This window comes from Ixodes scapularis, unplaced genomic scaffold (assembly GCF_016920785.2).
Source record: "Ixodes scapularis isolate PalLabHiFi unplaced genomic scaffold, ASM1692078v2 PGA_scaffold4__175_contigs__length_147842914, whole genome shotgun sequence".
Classification (NCBI taxonomy): Eukaryota; Metazoa; Arthropoda; class Arachnida; order Ixodida; family Ixodidae; genus Ixodes; species Ixodes scapularis.
Window position 1 is genome coordinate 58,023,625 of NW_024609879.1, and position 21,511 is coordinate 58,045,135.

A 21,511-nucleotide genomic window follows, 5' to 3' on the forward strand; every position below is an offset into this window, starting at 1 on the left:
CGCTACTGCGCCTGCGCGCCGAAGGCCTCGACTGCAGAGTTCCGGGTACCGCAGCGAGTTGCGGAGAGCGTTGCGGGACGGCGGAAACGATCTACGAAAACTCCCTATTTATCGAAAATTTTCCCGTTAAATTTATCGGAAAGCTTTTCCCATTAAATTTAGGGGAAACAATTTTCCGCTGAATTTAGCGGAAAAATTTACCGTTATGCAACGCGCGCGGTTACGCCAACGCCAACGGCGTCGCCGCTCAACCCGGGAGCGGGCGCATAAGAGCTGCGCTCTAAAATCAAACTGCTTTAGCTACGGTATTTTTACATATCAGTGAGCGATGTTTCACCTCCAAGTATTCCGGGCCCAGCCCTGCGTTCCGTAGGAAGTGTGTAAATGCAAGCGGCAAATTTAAGCAAAATTAAAAGTCGAAAAGAGGACTTGTTTCAGGAGCCCCAGACATCCCGATGACGCTAATGTTGATAACCTGCGAGATCCATATACTACTAAAGTGGCTCCCATTTATGAGCGGTTGAAACAACTACAACAGTAAAACTGCTCCCCTTTTTATTATTGTGCTGAATTTATTGGGCGGTAAGGCTTTTCGAATTTTCCCCCATTTTGCAAGTTTTCGCCAATAGTGAGAAATGGGCCTGTTGGCACATCGTTCAGGTGGGACGCCAGAGATCGTCGGGCTACCCTGATCCTTTCCTTCAGGAGGAGGCCGAAACACTATAGTTTCTAAGATTAAGAGGAAAAAAGAATTATGGGGAAGCAACCAGGTCCAGAAAGAAAAGTGAGACCCGTCATGACACCTTCACACAACCTAAAAAAAGTGGAGTCGTATTTTGATGTGCCGGCAGTGTTTTTGGTCCCACAAAAGCTGTCTGGTCTCTGCCCGAAAATGAACAACAAAAAAGATGAGGGTGACATGTGCAAAAAGAAACACTCAAAACAGTTCATAGATTGCGCCTCCTCGGTCGTGCATGAAATTCCCAGGACTAGCGGTGAGGCGTACGAAGGTCAAACGGGCAGGTGCGTCAGTGACAGTACAGGTGAGAACGCGCTGTCAGTAAGGAATGCCAGCTCGGGCAATTTGGCTATTCTTTGCCATAAATGCCCTCTAATGAAAAAAAAAGAAGAAAAATTTGGGTACTTGAGAAACAATACCTCGAGAGAATTGTATGAGTCATTCAACATCAGAATGAAAGGAAGTGACAGATGCATAAGTGTCCCGACAGTTTACTTAACAGGTAAAGAATTTGAATTCCTGCTTGAGAACCCCGATTCGATGTATAAATAGTTCGTGTTGTTTCAATAAACAGCCAGCTGAATGTAGTGCCGGTGTTGTGTCTCCTATTTTCTGTTATTGCCTTGCAAAACTTTTGTCAAAAAAAAAAAAAAAAAGTTTTGGAACTTGCAGATATAAGACGTTTGCAGGTACCGTTTCTCTGGGCGCCGCCATGCATATGCCGAGCTCAGCACAAAAGCCGAATTTGGGACAAGCTCGTATTTTTTGACGATTGCTTTCGAAAGAGATGGGGCACTAACAGGGCTGTGTTCCAAATCTAACACAGATGTATCCGACCCTGGAGTAAAGCGCCAGACACATGGACGGCAGAATCGTCCGATCCGACGTCCGATCCGACAGTCCGAACGCAGCTCCGAATCACCGCACGCGACCGTTTGAGACCCACGCTTCCGACCTTGCATGCGACGCGACGATCCGTTCGGCTTCACCCAAGAGATTCAAGTGCTCCAGTTGAGGTTCGCGTTCCCATACAGATCTCTGGTCTCAGGATAACGGTTCAGCTCGCACGAGCGAAATTAGGAGCTCGTTCTAGCTGGCGCGTCCATTCTTTGTTGAGGCCATCTTTCTCGGATGGGCCAGCGGGATTCACGCGTCCGGCTTCCCGTCGCCCGTCCGGGTCTCCTGTTCGTCTCTCCACGCGCAACACAACCCCCCCCCCCCCCCCGGGTGAACTCAGCCTGCCCCTCCCCCCCCCCCCCCCCCCCCTCGGGAAAATGGAAAGTCTACGCCGCTGAATGAGAGCAGAGCTAGCGCGAACGTCATGATGACTAACTGGGTCAGTTAGTCATCATGACGTTCGCGCTAGCTCTGCCCTCATTCAGCGGCGTAGACTTTCCATTTTCCCGAGGGGGGGGGGGGGGGGGGGGTGTGCTGCGCGTTACCTTCTCAAAAGAACTCGAGATTGAAGCTAACGAACACACGCTGGTATTCCATTTCCCATGTATTTGTCAATAAAGGCAACGTGGGCGTTATTTTGTTTCTATGCCGCTACTAGAAGCTCGTTACATGGCACGTAAACAGCGTCTCGGTAAGGATCATGGCCCGGGCCCAAGGGGGGGGGGGGGGGCACCAGCCCCGATGCCCCCCCCCCCCCCCCCCCCCCCCGTAGTCTACGCCTTTGCTCTCATTGGCTGGACGCTTCCGACAGTCCGTCCGCCGTGCGAAACTATCTGGCACGTCGGACACACGCCGGATTGCAGATCCGATGTCTGAAGCGACCAAACTTTTCGGATCAGGCAGTCGTCTTGCCGGATCGGACGTCGGATCGGATGCATTTTTCGCGCATGTGTCTCGCGCTTAAGATCGTGTAAATTTTGAAAAACGGCCACAATAAACGCCACTTTGTTTATTGTTAGTCTTCGTTACGTTACACTGTGCCCCGCGCTTTCTTGAAGAAGGTGACGCAAACATCATAGTGTCGACATGCCCACAAGGCTTGTGGGCATGCCCACAGTCCTTGTGTTCGGTAAACACCTATGTGTGGGGACAACAAACGGGTTCCTCGTCAATAGAAGACGAGGCCTGCTCATGACGTCATCGTTTGTGGATCTCCAACCCTCCCCTAGCGGCAAACGCACTCTCGACGAGAGCTGCCGCAAAGTGGTAGACGCGTCATTCTTGGCGTCGCCTCGTGTAGCGTCGCGCTCGCTGTGAGACGCTGCACGCAAGTCGCGCTTCCGACGTTGGTGACGCAGGATATGTGGCGCCGCTGGTATTCACTATTGATGACGCCTGGAAGAAAGAGAGCTACGCAGGCCTGATCTTTTAAGAGGAGTTGGTAGAACGCGCTTGGCCGCTCTAAGACACAAATGTGTAAACGTATACTCTTTCGCACCCAGGCATACACCTTTCGTCGCTATGGAGTTCTCGACCACCGCAGCTGCTGCTGCTGCTGTGAATTTTTCTCCCGAGGATTCCAAACGCAGGTGAGCGGTGTATTTCGATGTACGTTTCTCCCTTAAATCAAATGTACCATATTTGTTTGCTCCGCCGACTACACTCGTTTAAAAGCTAAAAATTATGATGTGCAAACTATATTACTAATACTTTTTTTTCTTCAAGATCGTTCAATATAACGACACGTAAGAAATTTTGTCAATTACATTCTGTTAATGAGGAATTTTTTATGATGCAAGGTACTTTTGGGAGCTAGAATAATAAAGCGCGCATTTTGCAAGGTACACTCTAACAAAAAAAAGTGAAAGCCGTTTACAACTCCCTGTAACACCGAATTAGAGCGCAGCTCTTGTGGAGGGGGAGGGTAGGGTACTGGGGGGGTGAAGTGACCTGGGGGGGGTCACGTGACCTTGGGCGGTCACGTGACGATGCTGATGATGTCACCAGTGATGTCACTGATGACATCACCAGTGACGATGACGATGCGGACTCCGATGACGTCATCAGCGATGATGACGATGCGTATGTCGGTGACGTCATCAGTGACATCACTGATGACGTCATCCGTGATGATGACGATGACGATGCGGATGCCGGTGACGTCATCAGTGACGTCACTGATGACCTCATCAGTGATGATGACGATGTGGATGCCGGTGAGGTCATCAATGACGTCACTGATGACGTCTTCAGTGATGATGACAAGGACGATGCGGATGCCGGTGACGTCATCAGTGACGATGACGTCATCGGGGAGGTCACGTGACCTCGGCGGGGGGGGTCACGTGACCCTGGGGGGTGGTCACGTGACCTCGGGGGGTCATGTGACCCTGGGGGAGGGGTCACGTGACCTTGAGGTGACCTTGGGATGACCTTGGGGGGCCACGTGACCTTAGGATGACCTTGGTTACGCCGACGCCGACGGCGACGCCGCTCAAGCCGGGAACGGGCCAATAAGAGCTGCGCTCTAAAATCTGGTCGTAAAAGAACTCTTGGGGGTTCTTCGCCTTGTCCATAATTTGCACCCTCAAAAGTTATTTTACGTACCCCCTAAAGGGTCCTTTGTAAAGAACCTATGAGTCCTCTTAAGCTTCTTTTATGATGCGAAAGAGCTTTTCTTCGCCCAGTTGCCTTTTCACCTTCTTACTGCGCTAGGTGGCGATAGAGCTTGAGGCTACACCGTTCTTCACAAACTGAAAGACTTCTTAAGGCTTCAAAAACGAGCCTTTTTTATAGAGCACGATGTGTATTGGAATGTTTTATCGGGCGGATTATGCACTGGAGATACGGATTATGCTCCACGAGATGACTATCGATTTCTCCGCAAAATACGATGCTTATGGCAAATATGTCTTCGTGATTTTTACAACCGAAGACTCTCGGGAACTTTAGCGTGTTTACTGCCCAGCGAAACACTCTGGGACGACTGCTTGTAGGTTTGTTTTTGAGTGTTTTAGTCAATGAGGAGCCCGACTAGTACCACGCCCCGGCATCTGAAGGAGCCAGGGTTTTTACCTCTGATTCCTTCTTACACCGAATAACATTGGTTTGGGGTTTCGGGTGAACAATATGCCGCGCTCAGAGTCACTGTATGATCCCAGAGTATCGAATTCCATTCAGTCGTCTTACCAGAAGTCAATCCCGCAGAATCCGATTCTGATTATCTGGTTTAGCCCGCGGCGGAATTTATCACTCGGCCATTTTGGAGATGAGCTCAAAACTACAAAAAATGTATTTAAAACGTGTATACGTTACCGCGGGTACGGCGGGTACACGCGGGTGGGAGCTATGGCGCCGATGAGTTAGAACCGAAGGGAAAGTGCATTTTCTCTAGATTTTTTTTATATCAAGTAGCCGCTAATCTGGTTCGGCAAAGAAGATTGCCGGCTCCCTTGCTCGCTCCGGTTGCGTTGCTGCTGCGTTTCAAACTCTAAAGGCCTCAGGCGCTACGCCTAACACTCGACTTCGATCTGTTTCGAGGCGAGAAAGAAAGACGAGACAGCAGGGAGCAACTCACACACCACGCAGAACGAAAAAAATAACTTTATTAAAAAAAAAAAAAAAGCAGTGTCGCCACAGGCCAGGAAAGCAGATTTAAACCTTCGCACGATAACGAACGCCACACTGTACGCGCTTTGCGACTGCTGCGCCGCGACTCGGTTTTGAAATGAAGCCTGTGAGTTTGGGTGCCCTGGGAACATTCAATGAGTCTATGCCATGCCACAACCACGTGACTTGTTAAACTACGGTAAACTCCGGCGAAATATTGATAGGCACCGATTTGCCCTAATATTGACCCGACACATCAATAGACACAGTAAGTACACAGGAAAAACAACTGTCTTTTTTTCTTTTTTTGCTTTCGCGAAGTTATTTAAGTTTCCATTTTGATCTGGAGAGGCCGAGGGCTCTACTGGCAACACTGAAAACATTCCAACGTCCCACTAATATCAAAACTCGAACGTCGACCCCTTCATTGCGTATTATACTCTTGATTTAGAACCGAGAAATATATTTGTTGATTAGTTGTGCTCTTTTGGGAAATTGTAGTTTTTTTCAGATAGATGATTAACAATAATATGTTTCATTTTGACCGGCCAGTGTTTATTGCCTATCCACAATAAATATATCATGTAAATTTAATTACAAAAGTTTTGTTTGTTTTCGTTTACCTCGATTTTATATTGTTTTGCGGATGATAGTGAATTGAGAACGAAAGGAGCTCGTATTGTGTGTGTGTGTTTTGTTTTTCTGCTGATGCAAAATTTTAATTTCAAATGCATTTTTTTTTCAGATATGTGTCACAGCCACACACAACCAGTACCTACGAAGCCCCCCACAGGTATACTACTTCGGACAGCGGCTTCATGAGATACGAAACTTAACGACCCCGAATGTGGGCGAGACTTAAAATAATTCGAGGCAATAGAGTGTTTTCTTTTTTCCTTCAGCCTAGTTTAGTCTGGTGTTCGTAATATTCGAGACATATAAGCTTGTTTTGTGTTTACAAACACGAGCCGTCTTTTGATTCCCGAGAGTCCTTCGGTCGGTCTATTTCGGCAGACCTTCCCCGAGCATATGTTTGGGTTAGGAAGCATAGTGTAAGGCGCAGAAAACAACGGACACAAGAAAGAAGACACACACACGGACCTGTCTTGCTGGAATCACACAGTGCGCCTTAAAGTAAAACGAAAAAAAAAAATATCAAACAAAAAAATGATTTAAGGTAGCAGATATTCTCATTGCCTTTTGTCGCGGCCTCCAGACAACAGCCCTTCTCCGATGCTGGTGAAAATTGAAATCCAACAATTTGACCTTCGTACTTTTTCGTTAGTAGCGTGGTACGATTTTAAGCGTGTTCCGAATTTCGCACATTTATCGATTGGTTTCTCTCACATATGTTTCAGCCTTCAAGGCTCAAATACACGCGCAAAAAAAACCCATCCCATAACAACTCTGCGTCATCTCCTAAAAAAACAGCATTATTGTATTTTTTATTTTACAGAAATCACGGATATACTTTAAACAACGAAAAAAAAACGTCAGAGGACACCTAAGCATTTTTGAGTTGTGAATGCAAAAGCATAAACGTCGTTCTTCCGCCCTCTCAGCCAGTCCGCGGCCTAGTGACGTGGACGGCCGAGCGGGCGCGTTCGCGAAGTGGCCACGCCGCGCTGCGCTGAGCTCGGCCGTGCGACCTCTCCGGAGTTTGCCCGGGCGGGCTCTGGCTCTGCTGACACTGCTGCCTCCTTTTACCGGCAGCCGCGCCGCTGCGTGCGCTGCGCCGTCATGGACAGGGCTTCTCCGGGGGCTTTCTTTGGAACTACGCCGCACGAGAGCCAATGGGAGCCTCGTTCTGTGATGACGCACGCCAGCCAACGGGAGCATAATCTATCAGAAATCGGCTTCACTTGGAAGAGGGGATTTTAGGTTCCGTTTGACCAACGTTTGGCGTGCTTTCAAAGCTGATGACGTCGGTTCGCTCCATGGGACAGTTAATGCTTTCGCGCTGAAACCCTGCTGGCTATCTTTGCGCTGCAAATAATATCGTTCTCCGAGAAACGGCTGGTAGGGACGACTTCTGCATCTTTCGAATTCCGTGCGTTTTTCGCACGGAATTTTTTCGCACTTGGGTTCCAGCCTTTATTCTCGACATATCAGAGCGGAAATCGCCTTTTTGGAGCTTTACTCTCATGTGATGGCGCCTCTTTCGGACACCCTGCCTCAAGCACGGTGTCGTTGCCTTCCAGCGTGCATTGGTTGCGCGAGCACGGTCGAAGCTAACGAGACGCCTAAATGTCAATGAAGCCAAGGAGCTCGCGTTCGAGGCAGGACAACAGCTGAAATGCGTTTCTTCCGTTTGTATCCTGTGACGACACGCAATATGCATGTAATAAAATTCTAACCCATACATATTTTTCTGGTCTCCTTGGTAACTGACTTGGCAATATCAAACAATGCGGAGCGCGAGTTGATCTGCTTCCTGAGCAGGCGTTGTGGTGGCGTCAGAACGCCGAGCTCTGATTCGCTCTGAATGAAGGATACTGGGTAGACCTCAAGGCAGCTTGCTTTGAGGTCTACCCACTGCTCTAAGAATCAGAGCCAATCAGAGCTCACCGTTCTAACGTCCGCATACCCCCGAAAGAAGCAGACGAACTTGCGCTCCGGATAGTATTTCATCGGTACCGACCAAGTTAACAATTACTTCCTTTTTTTATGCAGTTCCTTCGCTGACACGCTGCGTTAACGTATTTCTCTTGTCGGACCACTCACACTGCAACTTGTTTAAGACTATCGGAGAGCAGCGCCTTTACATGACGGTTCTGCTGAATGGAGTAAGTAAAAAAAAGCATTAGCCCCGCAGTTAAAAATATAGAACAACAAACAAAAGTGTGCTTTGTTGTATTTTCAGTGATAGGCATATCTTTAGTCGCTGATAATGAATTGTACTTTTTTCAGGCCCCGATTGGTCGCATAAAAAGCCGCAAATACAAAAAAAGAAAGACACGCGTTTATTTTATTGTAGATTTGCCGGTTTATTATGCCTCTGTTTGACGTAGGTGACCACATTAATGCTCAGTACGCCATTTACGAACTGCCGAAAATATATGCTTAAATTATTTTGCCTGCTGGTACCATGAATCGCTCTATATTTATGCATTTATGATTTCGTCATGATGTTCCTGTACGATTCCTACGTTTCCATTACTTATTTTCTCGAAGGCAGCAAAAAAATTGGTCTAGGCTTTGCTTTTTTTGTGAATTAAAGAGACTCCGCGATATTTGAGGGTCAGTGCATTTGCGTGACATTGGATTCAGAAACACTCCACGACTGTAAGAGAAATGGGGTTACTCCAGCGTGTAAAGGACTGGCATGTCCCATGTAAGGGGTGACCATGCATCCGTCTCTTTTTTGTTTTTTTCTTTTTTTTTCAATGGAGCTTTACGTCTTATTATCGTGGGAACGTGCCCGCATAGTTGCCAAATGCGTTCTAAGCGAATGGAAGAAATCTAAAAGAATACATAATAAATGTTATAAAAATAAACATTGTATGAACACGTTTCTTCCCGAAGAGTCAATTTAAAGCTGTTTCTGCGATTCCATCTGCCAATACGTTCCGTTCGCGCACTGCAGTTTTCTATGTTACTATATTTGACAAACTTATGTTTTGTAAAAAAAAAAAATTAAGAAGAAAGGTGCTTCCGTGCTCATCTAAACGAAGAACCTCGAAACAAAATGTTCATTTGTAGAGGGAATTGAGTAGCAGCAGAGCTTGCTTTATTTTTCGGCCCCGCACCTCCCTTTCAAACTCTCGACAGTCCCCCCCCCCCCCCCCCCCCTCTTCCCTTTTTAGCTGCCTAAGGTGGCTCATGGGGGCCACCTGTGGCAGCTAACCTGAGCTTTCCTTAAAGAAACCCACAGAGTGCCGCCTCCCCCCTCCCCCCACCCTCATCTTCTCATGTAACTTGTAAGTAACGCTAGTAGCCGGACGAGATTGTAAAGTTTCATAATAATTGTTCTTTTTTTTACAAGTTAAAAATAATTTTCTAATACTTTCGATGGGAAAATTAAATTAATTCGCGGAAGTTGGCGCGCCATTCACCCCCATGTATTCCTGGGTTTCGCCAGCCGCCATTTTCTCATTAGAAAGTTCGGAAAATCGCTTAAACTTTTTAATCAGATAACGGTTAGTTTGGAAGCTTTGGTATCTCGTCCAGACCGCGAGTGCTACATTCTGGCAACGTGAGATTTATTTTTGGGTAAAGAAAACTTAAAACACTAACATTTATTTTTGTGTGGACACCCTGGACTTGGGCTACCCACATGAGCCACGCAGGTAACGTCGAACCGCCTCATTTAGTTTCTATCCAGGCGATGCGTATTACAGCTGCATCTCAAGTTGGGCACGCCCACACTTTCTGACGCGTGCCTACATGAGACAATATCGCCATTTTGATTATTACATAAATTTGCATATCTTGTTAGATAAAGAAAATCTTAAAAATCTTATATTAATTGCTCATTCAACATGTAGAAAGTGAAACACAAAACTTTGTACATTTCTATCTCATTTCTGTAGGCCAGGTGATCGGGATACATAGCCAGCATGAGCCGGCTACAGACGCAAAGTTTCAGAACAGATACACCGCGAACCGACGAACGTGTTTGGATTTTAATAATTGTAATTTTGTTACGTATATATTTATATAGAAAGGAGTTAGTTAGCTCTAATGGGCGACGTGTTTCTAGGCTCTAGATGAGCAATTTATCTAGTTATTCAGCCTGAGTTTTTTAACGTGCAGCACCACGCACTATAGTGATACACGACCGCACGCCGGTATGATGTCCATCAAGATTGAAACGGGCAAAGGTGTAGATTGAACACGGGATCGCCAGGTTCTGCAGCTCAAGCATTCGCTTCCCGTGCTCCGAGCTGGTCCATGGATTTCACCTTCAAACTCAACACTCCTACAACAAAATTCCCCCCAAAGTAAGACTTATCTCACTACGGCTGAGTGGCAAGATTGTATGTAATGAAGTTCTACGAACCCGAAATATCGCTCACAATTTAAGTTAAATTCGTCCGTCCATTCGTATGACATTAAACAAATGTCTTATGTTCAACCTCCACAACGTCCATTCAATGTTAGCAGTTTGAGCAGAAAGTCCAAGTTGATGCACGTGGGGAATGCACGATAGCCGAAGCTCGGCATAACCTCGTTTAACCGAGGTGGAACCAGTCTTGTACGCGCAACCTGGAAAAAAGAAGCAATTGCTTACGGTTATTACAGCTACATTTACTCTTAGTTAAAAAAAAGTATTTAATTATTATATACGGTGTCCCAATTTACCAGGCTCGATCTAAAATGTACCGTAAAAATTGACGCCTGCACGTAGCAATTTAAACTTTTCGTCAAAAGTGTATTTCAAAGGTGTTTTTTTTTTGTAAAATTACAAAGCATAGCTTTCTCTCTGTAAAAAATAGTGCCAAGAAACTCACTAGGCTCAACGACGCGTGGCGACGCAGACGACCACGTCAAGTAGCTGGGCGGGTGTGGCGCTCGTATTGACCGATGGCGCTACGTCCTTAACAAGATTGCTCGCGACCACCATGGTTTATTCGAATGAACATAATCTTCTTGAAATGTACCTTTGGTTAAAAAGAAATTTGGGCAATAAAAGCGAAACTTAAAGGAAAAAAAAACGCGTTTACATAACGACGACGTTTTTGCTGCCAACGGATTCCGTCTGCGCGTCATCTGCTTTCTTCGGCTGGTCGGGTACACCTTCGTACACTGCTAGAGGCGCCGTCTATCAATACGCGCGCCAAACGCACCCCGCATCTCGACTTGGTCGTCTGCGTCGCCGCCCGCTGTTGAGCGTGGCAAGATTCTTGGCCCTATTTTTTAGACAAAAAGAGTTACGCTTTGTAATTTTACAAGAAAAAAAACGACCTGTGAAATACACCTTTGACGAAAAGTCTAGATATTTATGCGCAGGCGTCAATTTTTACGGTCCATTTTATATCGAGAGTGGTGACTTTGGACGCCCAATATCACTCGAGGAAAAAAAAAAGTAATTTGCCGTGACTTGAAAAAGTCACCACTTCTTTTCCCATTGCTTGAAATCTTCACTGACTGACTTTTCTGCCGGTTTGAAAACGCGTCATTTGTACTTTCCATTATTTGATTAAGATAACCGCGTTATAACATTCTTCTCTTCTTAATGCAGCAATTTTTTCAGCCAATCCACCAAGACTCAGGAGCGTTTCGGACGCGGTTCGGATGCGGATCAGATGCGGATGATCAAACTGTTATGCACGCAGAACTCTATAGCTATGGCGCATTAGCAGGGCGGGTGCAAGCCTCCGAGGCATCTCCTTATCTCCTCGCAGCCAAACAGATTGCATCGATAGACGCCGAACGACCAATCAGAGAGCAAAAAGCGTGAAAAAATATGCCACCCCCTGGGTTTCTTTTATAGCTGTCAGTTACCATACAGCATTTTTTTATTTTGTAATTCATCATTTTGATTACGGCGGAATTTGTCTTTGCCCATCTCGGCATATTTAAGGTTCTTACTCGTCGATATCATTAACATGTCTCGCGTTTTGTTCTTTCTTCTGTAGGTGAGAGCAACTTACAGCGGACTGCCACACGATCTGAGGCTCGTTTTGAGGCTGGTTGGAATCAGCTGTCTAAGTGTAAGATATCCTTTTCGCTCGCGCCTCAGCCCGAGTGAAATACACGCAGGGGGGTTTACACGCGCAGAAACACCTGAGTGTGCTTACCGCACCGTGACGTACTCGGCGATCGGCATTATACGTCAGTGATGTTGCAGCCTCAGCGGTACGGGGTATTTTCCCTAAACGCCATTTGCCCGTTAGTTTGCATGCAGACGATTAGTTATTGGCATCGCCTGTGGTGTCGACGAAACGCACAAGCACGGCGAGTGGCACCGTCGAGGACAGAGCTCAATGAGTACGAGCAGAGACGTATTCGAGCAGCATCAACTCATGCTTACTAGGCTCTGTGTTTCCTTTTGAATTCGTACTGGCGACATTCACTAAAGTCATTCTGGCCGCCGACGGGAGCGGCTTCTTGAAAACCGGCTACTCTTAAACCCGAATAAGGACCGTTACCTATAAATACAAAACTTGAAAGTATAAAACAGAGAGGACGAGGACGGGAAAAGGACATCTTTCATTTAGCAACAACATAGAATGACACAACGATAAAACCGCCCCCCAAGGGTCTCAACGTTCTCAAAGAGGGAAAGGAGATACTAGTTATAAAGGAAAGGGAATACACTAAACAGAAAAGTTTGAAAAGCGCATCAGTAATCTAGTTATCTCCGATTACTTAGAATAGGACCTTTGTCATTGTCAAAAAGGGAAATGTACTATAAATATAAGAGTTTAAAAAGCTGTGGCGTCAAGACGAGGTGTCAGTATTCTAGTCATCTCTGGTGTTAAGAATTCAACCTCTGTCTTTTTCAATGATAATGAAGGTGCAGAAATGTTGTTGTTAACAGTCCCCATTGCAAATGATTCGATGATCTCTCTCCCAAATCTGTTGTTGTGCGCGCCCAGTATTTTAGTATCAGAAAAATGAGGAGTACAGTCATCGCATGTGTGGCTGTGAACGACAATGGGGTGATACGACTCAGTTGAATCCTTTGATGCTTCCAAGTTATGTTCTCTGAGTCGGTGGTTGACGAATCTCCCAGTCTGTCCAATGTGTTGACTGCCACAGCTTAGTGGAATCGAATAAACCTTCTTTTCTCCGCATTCTACGAACTTTTTGGCATGTTTTACATTGCACCCTCGGGGACTGTCGCTCCCATTAACCTTTTTGCACATCTGTTTGAGGCGCACACGACAAGGAAAAGCCACACTCGTGTCGAACTTGGACGCGATAGACCTTAAACGGTGCGCGGAATTGTGCATGTAGGGAATCACAGCGAAACGACCTTTCTTTTAGAGCGCAGCTCTTAGGGGCCCGTTCCCGGCTTGAGCGGCGTCGCCGTCGGCGTCGGCGTCGCCATCGGCGTCGGCGTCGGCGTCGCCGTCGGCGTCGGCGTCGCCGTCGCCGTCGGCGTCGGCGTCGGCGTCGGCGTAACCGCAACCCTCGTAACCCTCGTGAGGGTTACGAGGGTTACGAGGGTTAATCTCATGAGGGTTACCCTCGCGAGGATCACGAGGGCCACGAGGGTTACTTACCCTCGTAACCCTCACGAGGGTTACGAGGGTTAGTTACCCTCAAAAGGGTTACCTTCACGAGGGTTACCCTCACGAGGGTTACTTACCCTTGTAACCCTCACGAGGGTTACGAGGGTTAGTAACCCTCGTGAGGGTAACCCTCGTGAAGGTAACCCTTTTGAGGGTTACAAGGGTTAGTAACCCTCGTGAGGGTAACCTCCATGAGGGTTACCCTCACGAGGGTCACGAGGGTTATGAGAGTTACCCTCACGAGGGTCACGAGGGTTATGAGAGTTACCCTTACGAGGGTCACGAGAGTTACCCTCACGAGGGTCACGAGAGTTGCCCTCACAAGGGTTACTAGGGTTACCCTCACGAGGGTCACGATGGTTACCCAGGTCGTGACCCCCCCTGGGGTCACGTGACCTGGGGATACCCCCCGAGGTCACGTGACCCCCCGTTGACGTCATAGGCACGGATGACGTCGTCAGTGACGTCACTGGTGACGTCACCGGCATCCGCATCGTCATCGTCATCATCACTGATGACGTCATTAGTGACGTCACTGATGACGTCACCGGCATCCGCATCGTCATCATCATCACTGATGGCGTCATCAGTGACGCTACTGATGACGTCATCGGTATCGTCACGTGGCCCCAGGTCACGTGACCCCCCGACGTCACGTGACGCCCCAAGGTCACGTGACTCCCACAAGGTCACGTGACCCACAAGGTCACGTGACCCCCCGCCCCCCGAGGTCACTTGACCCACCCCCCAGTACCCTTCCATCCTCCTCCTCAAGAGCTGCGCTCTAATTCGGCGTTACAGGGAGTTGTAAACGGCTTTCATTTTTTGAAACAGCTTGCGGAAGTTGTGGTTTGATAATGAACCTCTCAAGGGTGGAACGAAGTAGGTCGGCAGGAAAACCTGCTTTTTCAAACCTTTGCTGCTGCAACTTGAGGCTACTTTCGGAGAAATGCGTGCACGACTCGGAGAATGAGGACTTGAAAAGTGAACTTACTATGCATGCTTAACGGACTTCGAGTGAGCATTGGTGAAAGGGAGGACTGGCATCTCCACCCTCTGCTGGAAGGCCCAACAAACACCTGAGGAATGTGGATGCAATCGTTACCGTCACGTGACTTTGGTGGGTCACGTGACGATGCCGAAGATGTCATCAGTGTCACTGATGACGTCATCCGTGATGATGACGATGATGATGCGGATGACGGTGACGTCATCAGTGACGTCACTGATGACGTCATCAGTGATGATGACGATGACGATGCGGATGCCGGTGACGCCATCAGTGACGTCACTGATGACGTCATCAGTGACGATGACGATGCAGACTCCGATGACGTCATCAGCGATGATGACGATGACGATGCGGATGTCGGTGACGTCATCAGTGACGTCACTGATGACGTCATCTGTGACGATGACGATGACGATGCGGATGCCGGTGAGGTCATCAGTGACGCCACTGATGACGTCATCAGTGATAATGACGATGACGATGCGGATGCCGGTGACGTCATCGGGGAGGTCACGTGACCCTGGGGGTGGTCACGTGACCTCGGGGGGGGGGGGGGCACGTGACTTTGGGTGTCACGTGACCTTGGGGGTCACGTGACCTTAGGGTGACCTTGGGGCCAAGACCTTGGGATGACCTTGAGGGGTCGCGTGACCTTGGGGTGACCTTGGTTACGCCGACGCCGACGCCGCTCAAGCCGGGAACGGGCCCCTAAGAGCTGCGCCGTACTAGGGTTACCCTCGTGAGGGTAACCCTAGTAACCCTTGTGAGGGCAACTCTCGTGACCCTCGTGAAGGTAACTCTCGTGACCCTCGTGACCCTCGTGAGGGTAACCGTCGTGAAGGTAACCCTTTTGAGGGTAACTAACCCTCGTAACCCTCGTGAGGGTTACGAGGGTAAGTAACCCTCGTGAGGGTAACCCTCGTGCAAGGTAACCCTTTTGAGGGTAACTAACCCTCGTAACCCTCGTGAGGGTTACGAGGGTAAGTAACCCTCGTGGCCCTCGTGATCCTCGTGAGGGTGACCCTTATGAGATTAACCCTTGTAACCCTCGTAACCCTCACGAGGGTTACGAGGGTTGCGGTTACGCCGACGCCGACGGCGACGCTGACGGCGACACCGACGCCGCTCAAGCCGGGAACAGGCGCCTAAGAGCTGCGCTCTAAAACAAAAGAGGATGGACACTAAACCACTTATTGCGATAGGCTGTTTATGCTCATAATTTAATCTACCGGCTTTAAGAATCTTAAGAAATAAAAAAAATAAACATTAAATTCATGCTTGGGCGATATTTTTACTAAAATTGGTATCAAAGATCGAGACACCAGAGGTCGCCGTTGGACGAGGCTTGAGGAAGGGCAGAACCCTGTCCTTCCTCTAGCGGCGGCGCCTTCAGGTCTCAACGAGAGTATTCCGAGGCAATCGGTGTTTGTTACCGATTGCAATAGAGACATCGGTCACACATGAATGTAATATGTTTCTATTAGGATGCTTAGGGACTACATATAATATAGGTTATGACCATAAATAGACTATTGGAGCAAGTGGTTTTAAGACGTTCACATACCTATCTCTGGTTACGACGGGAAAGGTTAAAATCCCCTTCACACATTCACATTTGACTAAGACCGACTTAGTCAAGACCAGTGTTTAAGTCTCTCGTGACTGCTTACCACCGGCTGCATTAAGCGCAATCCAAACCAATGTGTTTTTGTGCGCAGGTAGCTCGTCCGCTTCCCGGATATTGCGTATTTTGTGACGTTCTTGCTGTTTTCGGCGTGCATTCAGAGTTCCAAGCATGCGCGTTGGTTAGGACGGAGCGCTTTCGGGCGAGCGGCCAGCATGTGCGCCAGACGGCGAAGAAACGCGAACCCGGAACTAGTGCCCTTCACCCATTGGCCGGGAAAGGGTATGGGAGACGAGCACCCTACAACGCCACAGCGCGTTTTCCTGCGCGTTATAAAAAAGTGGAAATCATCCAACTCTCTTATGCGCACCCGGAAGGCGCATGGAATGAGCGCGACATCATGAAATACGCTATTTCCGGGAAGCGAACGGCCCACCCCCGCACAAAAACGCGTTCGTTTGGATCGCGCTTTAAGCATCGTTCATACTCTTGCATCCGAGTACGACCGAGAGAGACAAGACCGGTTTTTAAGCCTCTTGCGACGTCTTAGGACTGGGTGCGCTGCTGCGGAACTGGTCCTAAGACGTCGTCAGAGGCTTAAAAAACGGCATTGTCTCTTACGGTCGTACTCGGTTGCACGTGTGTGAACGGGCCTTTAGTGCACATCCAGTCCTAAGCCGTCATAAGAGGTTTAAAAGCAGTCTTGTTTCAGTCAGTCGCAGTCAAATGCAAGCTTGTCAACAAGCCTAAAACGACTCCCGAAAATAATTTTTTTTTAAAATCAGTCTGGTAAGCGACACGCGTGTCGCAAAATAAATTTTACGCAAACATTTTTTTTTTGTATCACTGACAGGTCAAAATTATTTTTTTATTTCCCGAAACGATTGAAAACGATGCCTGGACATTGTCCTCAAGATTCAAAGCTCTGGAACGATGAATTTGTGAAGTAAAAAAAAATAATTTCCAAAAGCCAAATCTGAACTTCCTGCGCAATCTGCACCAGTGTCTCCCACGCCTCCGTGTCGTGTTCGCCCGCGTTCCGTTATCAACCGCTCCGTGAGTGCCCCCTATCGCCGTGAGCAGACGACGCTTCACTTTCGAGTTTGAAATTCCTTTAGAACCCTTTCAGCGATCTCAAATTCTTTGAAACGGTGTGAGGCCGAAGAATACGCGCAGTGGACTTTTCTGAGTGACCGGAGGGGTCACGTCACGCCGGTTTGGCGTGAAAGGCTGTCCCGGCGGAGTAACAACCGAAACTACGGCACACAGACACCAAACCCAGTTGTTTCGACTGTTGGACGATTTCCTTTTAGATGTTTCAGAGGACGTCGGGTATCTAAAATAGACCACTTCGTACGATTCCTTTGCTCACCGATCACCCTCAGTGCTACATGCGTCGAGCGCCGCCCTGTTTTCCGAGTGAGGGTAAAAATTAAGTAAGGATGCGACATCACTTCGGACTACGATTTTAGGTATCTCAAAAATAAGGGCCGTAGAGCGCTCGCAATTGCGTTACACACACAAAAAGAAAAAATGTTTTACGGATGCCGTTGGTAAATATTATAGATATTTCGCTTACAAAGCTTCTAAATTTCACAATCGATTACGACACAAATAAAAAGAAGCGAGGAGGTGAGGAGCGAGAAAGAAGGGCGCCAAAAATAAAAAGGCGCGCGTTCTGGTATTTTTGTTTGTTTCTAGCTGTTTAATACTACAGCTTGCATCGTTTTTGACGGCAAAAACAAATAGGACCTTTGAGGTCTCTGTGCCCCTTTAATGTCGGTTCAGACACCTGCGTTTGACTAGCCTGCGACAGCGTTGAGACTGAAGAAACGACATGGAGGGAACACCCCAGCATGCAGCACGTACGCGAAACACGGTTACGGTTTGCTAAAAGTCCCTAATAATATAACCATTTTGGTTTTTTTTTCCGCCTGACTTAAAAATTGTGCAAAAAAGAAAAAAACAAAGAGAAGAAAAGAAAATGCACCGCAAACACTAATTACAATGACGCTTAGAGAGGGACGTTGTTGTTTCAGACACAGCTTCGCTTGTCTCGTCGGCGCGATTCCCAAGGAGACGCTGTCGGCATAGCGACGACATGATTCCAACGACTACGCCACTGTTCCAACCGTCATTGTGGGAGGGGCTTGCAGCACTCTTTATGAGTTCAATTCTTAGATCGAGCGAAAAAACGCAAAAATTGGTCGATTAATATCTTAGAAACCAACTTTTCGCCAATTTCTTCAACTGGTCTGATCTCTAATAATAATTGCCGTCAAAACTGCAATTGCAATGTGACCCCTAAGACCAATAATTGACAAGTTCATTAACACGTTACAGTTAATTATTAAGTTCGAGTTAAAATCAAGCGCCCTGTGTGGTAAATTGTTTAATTAAAAAGAAAATCTTGATGTATCGCGCGGTGTTTACAGTCTCCCACCCATAAGCCTTTTTCTTTTTCTTTGTTTTCTGGAAAGGGGGGGGGGGGGGGGGGCGGAGAGTGCATTGCGCGATATTTAAGGTGACTCAAGTCACCAAGCTTTATCTAAAATGGACCGTAAAAATCGAAGTCCGCATGTCGCAATTTAAACTGTTCGTCAAAGGTGTATTTAGAAGTCGGTTTTTTCTGGTAAAATTAAAAGCCTAGCACTTTTTTCTGTATAAAAAAGAGGGCCAAGAAACTTGTACAGACGACTAAGTACAGTAGCGAGGTGTGTTTGGCGTTCGTATTGATAAATGGCGTCAGGAGCAACGCCCGAAAGTTCAGCCGACCAGCGAAAGAAGGCAGACGACATGGAGAGGAAATCCGCTGGCAGCAACAGCGCCGACGTTATGCAGATGCGTTTTTCTTTTTTAAGATTTTGCTTTTCTTATCCGGATTTATCTTTCAACCAAAGGTACATTGAAAAAAAAAATTATGTTCATTTTAATAAACCACGGTGGTCGCGAGCTGTTGCGATAAGGAGGTAGCGCCATCTACTAATACGAACACCAAACACTCCCCGCTACTGGACTTGGTCGTCTGCGCCGCCACCCGCCGTAGACCCTGGCAAGTGTCTTGGCCCTATTTTTTACAGAAAAAGTGCTACGCTTTTCAATTTTACAAGAAAATTCGACCTGTGAAATACAACTTTGACGAAAAGTATAGATTGCTACCTGCAGGCGTCTATTTTTACGGTTCATTTTAAGTCGAGCCTGGTGACTTGGGTCACCCTACATATGCGATACAGGATCTTAAAATATTTTGGGAGCTCCGTGTCCTTAGGACCAGGACGCATCCACTCATACAGTCGTCAAGGCCTCCGCTGTTGTTCTCAGTCATCAGCACCCTGAAAACAAGGAAGGGGAGGGGACGACAGCTACGAGGAGAGAAGGAATGCGTTCTGTTTGCAAGGTTGATGTCCTCGCGAAAAACGAACGCGCGCTCCGCAACATTTCCATCTCTTGGGAAGCCTACAAGCGCTTTTTGCCGTGCTCACCAGAAAGCGTGTCCTGTTTGTGCAGCCCTTAACGCGTGCTACTGTATTTGCAGTTTTGCGTCAACGGCGTTTGTTATAACCGTCAAGATTGGATCCACGAGCACCTTCCTAGTGGCTCCCTCGACTTCCATCCGTACGTTCCTCCCAAGAAACTGTTTTAAATTGACTCAATGTACGCAATAAAATGGCGATGGAAGAACACTCGAACACTTTTGGGTCTTTATATTCCTAAACATGAACAACACATAGAGAGCAAAGCACTCATCTCTACGACGAGTTTTCTGAATCTTGCCTTTCCGCTCCACAATTGCGGACACGGGAAATTCTCGATCGGCCACCGCCATGTTGGGGAACCGGACTATTATACGTAACGCTGGGTATTCTTTGTGCTCCATCGCATTTTTTTTTATCAGTGAGGATTCTTAATTTAATCTTTGTGCAAAGCTGCAGTCGCTCTGCTCGTACAGACGTCAGACTAAATGCGCGCTGTTCGTTGCAGACAAAATGTCCGGACTATCGCCGGACGTGCCTTAAGCACGACTTAAAAAAACTGGAAAATGAAAAATAAAAAAACTAAAACCCTAGATAGAAAGCACTAGTTTTTTTTAAGTTCTTCCACAAACGAAATATATATATATACTTATATATATATATATATATATATATATATATATATATATATATATATATATATATATATATATATATATATATATATATATATATATATATATATATATATATATATATATATATTGTGCAATATTTACGTTGTTCGATGCAATTTAGTTGCAGGCATAGCCCTGCTCTAGATCCCGTGCACATAACGATAGGTGGTTAGCTAAAGCTAGGCGCCTTTTCTCGGCTCTCATCCATTGGACGGATGATTGACGTGTGAAATGTTCGTTGGAAACTTGTTTCTCTTTTTGGCCATCATAGTATTGTTACAGACTGTATTTTCTTTTTCAATGTTTGAGAAACAAACAATCTAGAAAGAGTCATTATTGTTTTCTTAAAATATCCCGAGACTGCTTTTTCCGCTTTGGCTTAAAACGATAACAAACCTGGCTGCCGACGTTTGCGGCGTGCTCAAATTGCGCGGCTCGTTCAGGTTGTCTGGTTTTAGGATTGCGAGTCATTTTGCCTTCACCGAGGTGCTCAGGGGAAGTTCTCTTCAACCGACCTGATTTGCAGGAAACAAAGCACCTGCACACCGCCCTCGGAGGTGGTGTGCAGGTGCTTTGTAGCGGGACTGCCCATAATGTCCCACGCAAACCATTTTGCTTGATTCGGCTTGATCGATTTGTTTGCGCGTGCTGATGCTGAAAAAAGATGTTCGTTTCCGCAAAAACGGCTTCGCTGCTCTGTAAACTGTGCAACCGTCGTAATTGCGACCATGGTTCCAATGCGGAGTGAAAGTTCGCGTGCTTCTTGAACAGGGGTTGCGTTGATGTCGGAATGTCGAGCTCTTATAGACCATTTACTAAATCCCCAAAGCGCTCCGGCCAGCACTCGAGGAATCATGAAAACGTTGTTCCTTCAGCTCTATAGTCAGTTACAGGTTAAGAAGGTAGCGGCAAATGCCCCTCAAAGGGAATCAGATATCCCTCCGCCACCTCCGCATCCAATAGCGTCCCACCGTTTCCGTGACGTCGCGGCCAACGCGCGAGGAGGGGCTTGCCTTTCTGTACATATTTGCTTTATCTTTCGACTTTGACTTAGCATTGTGGAAGCCACGAGAGGGAGATTAGAGTTCTCCCCCACCGATGAAAACAAATACGACTTTCGGGGATTAGCTTCCCCCCCCCCCCCCCCCCCCCGATGGATACAAAGGCTGCTTTCAGGGGCTCGGTTCCCTCTCCGATGAATACAAAGGTCGCTTTCTTAAAAAGTGGGATCGGAGACAAGTGGGAATTCATTGAAGCGGAACAAGGAGCGTTTCCAGTGAACACTTCTTTCGACTGC

The 21,511-nt window shown here is 47.2% G+C and overlaps 1 pseudogene; it reads left to right on the top strand.

Moving 5' to 3' along the window:
* Nucleotides 1–635: 635 nt before the first annotated feature.
* On the top strand, nucleotides 636–19,707 carry LOC115313449 (annotated as a pseudogene).
* The last annotated feature ends 1,804 nt before the right edge of the window (nucleotides 19,708–21,511 follow it).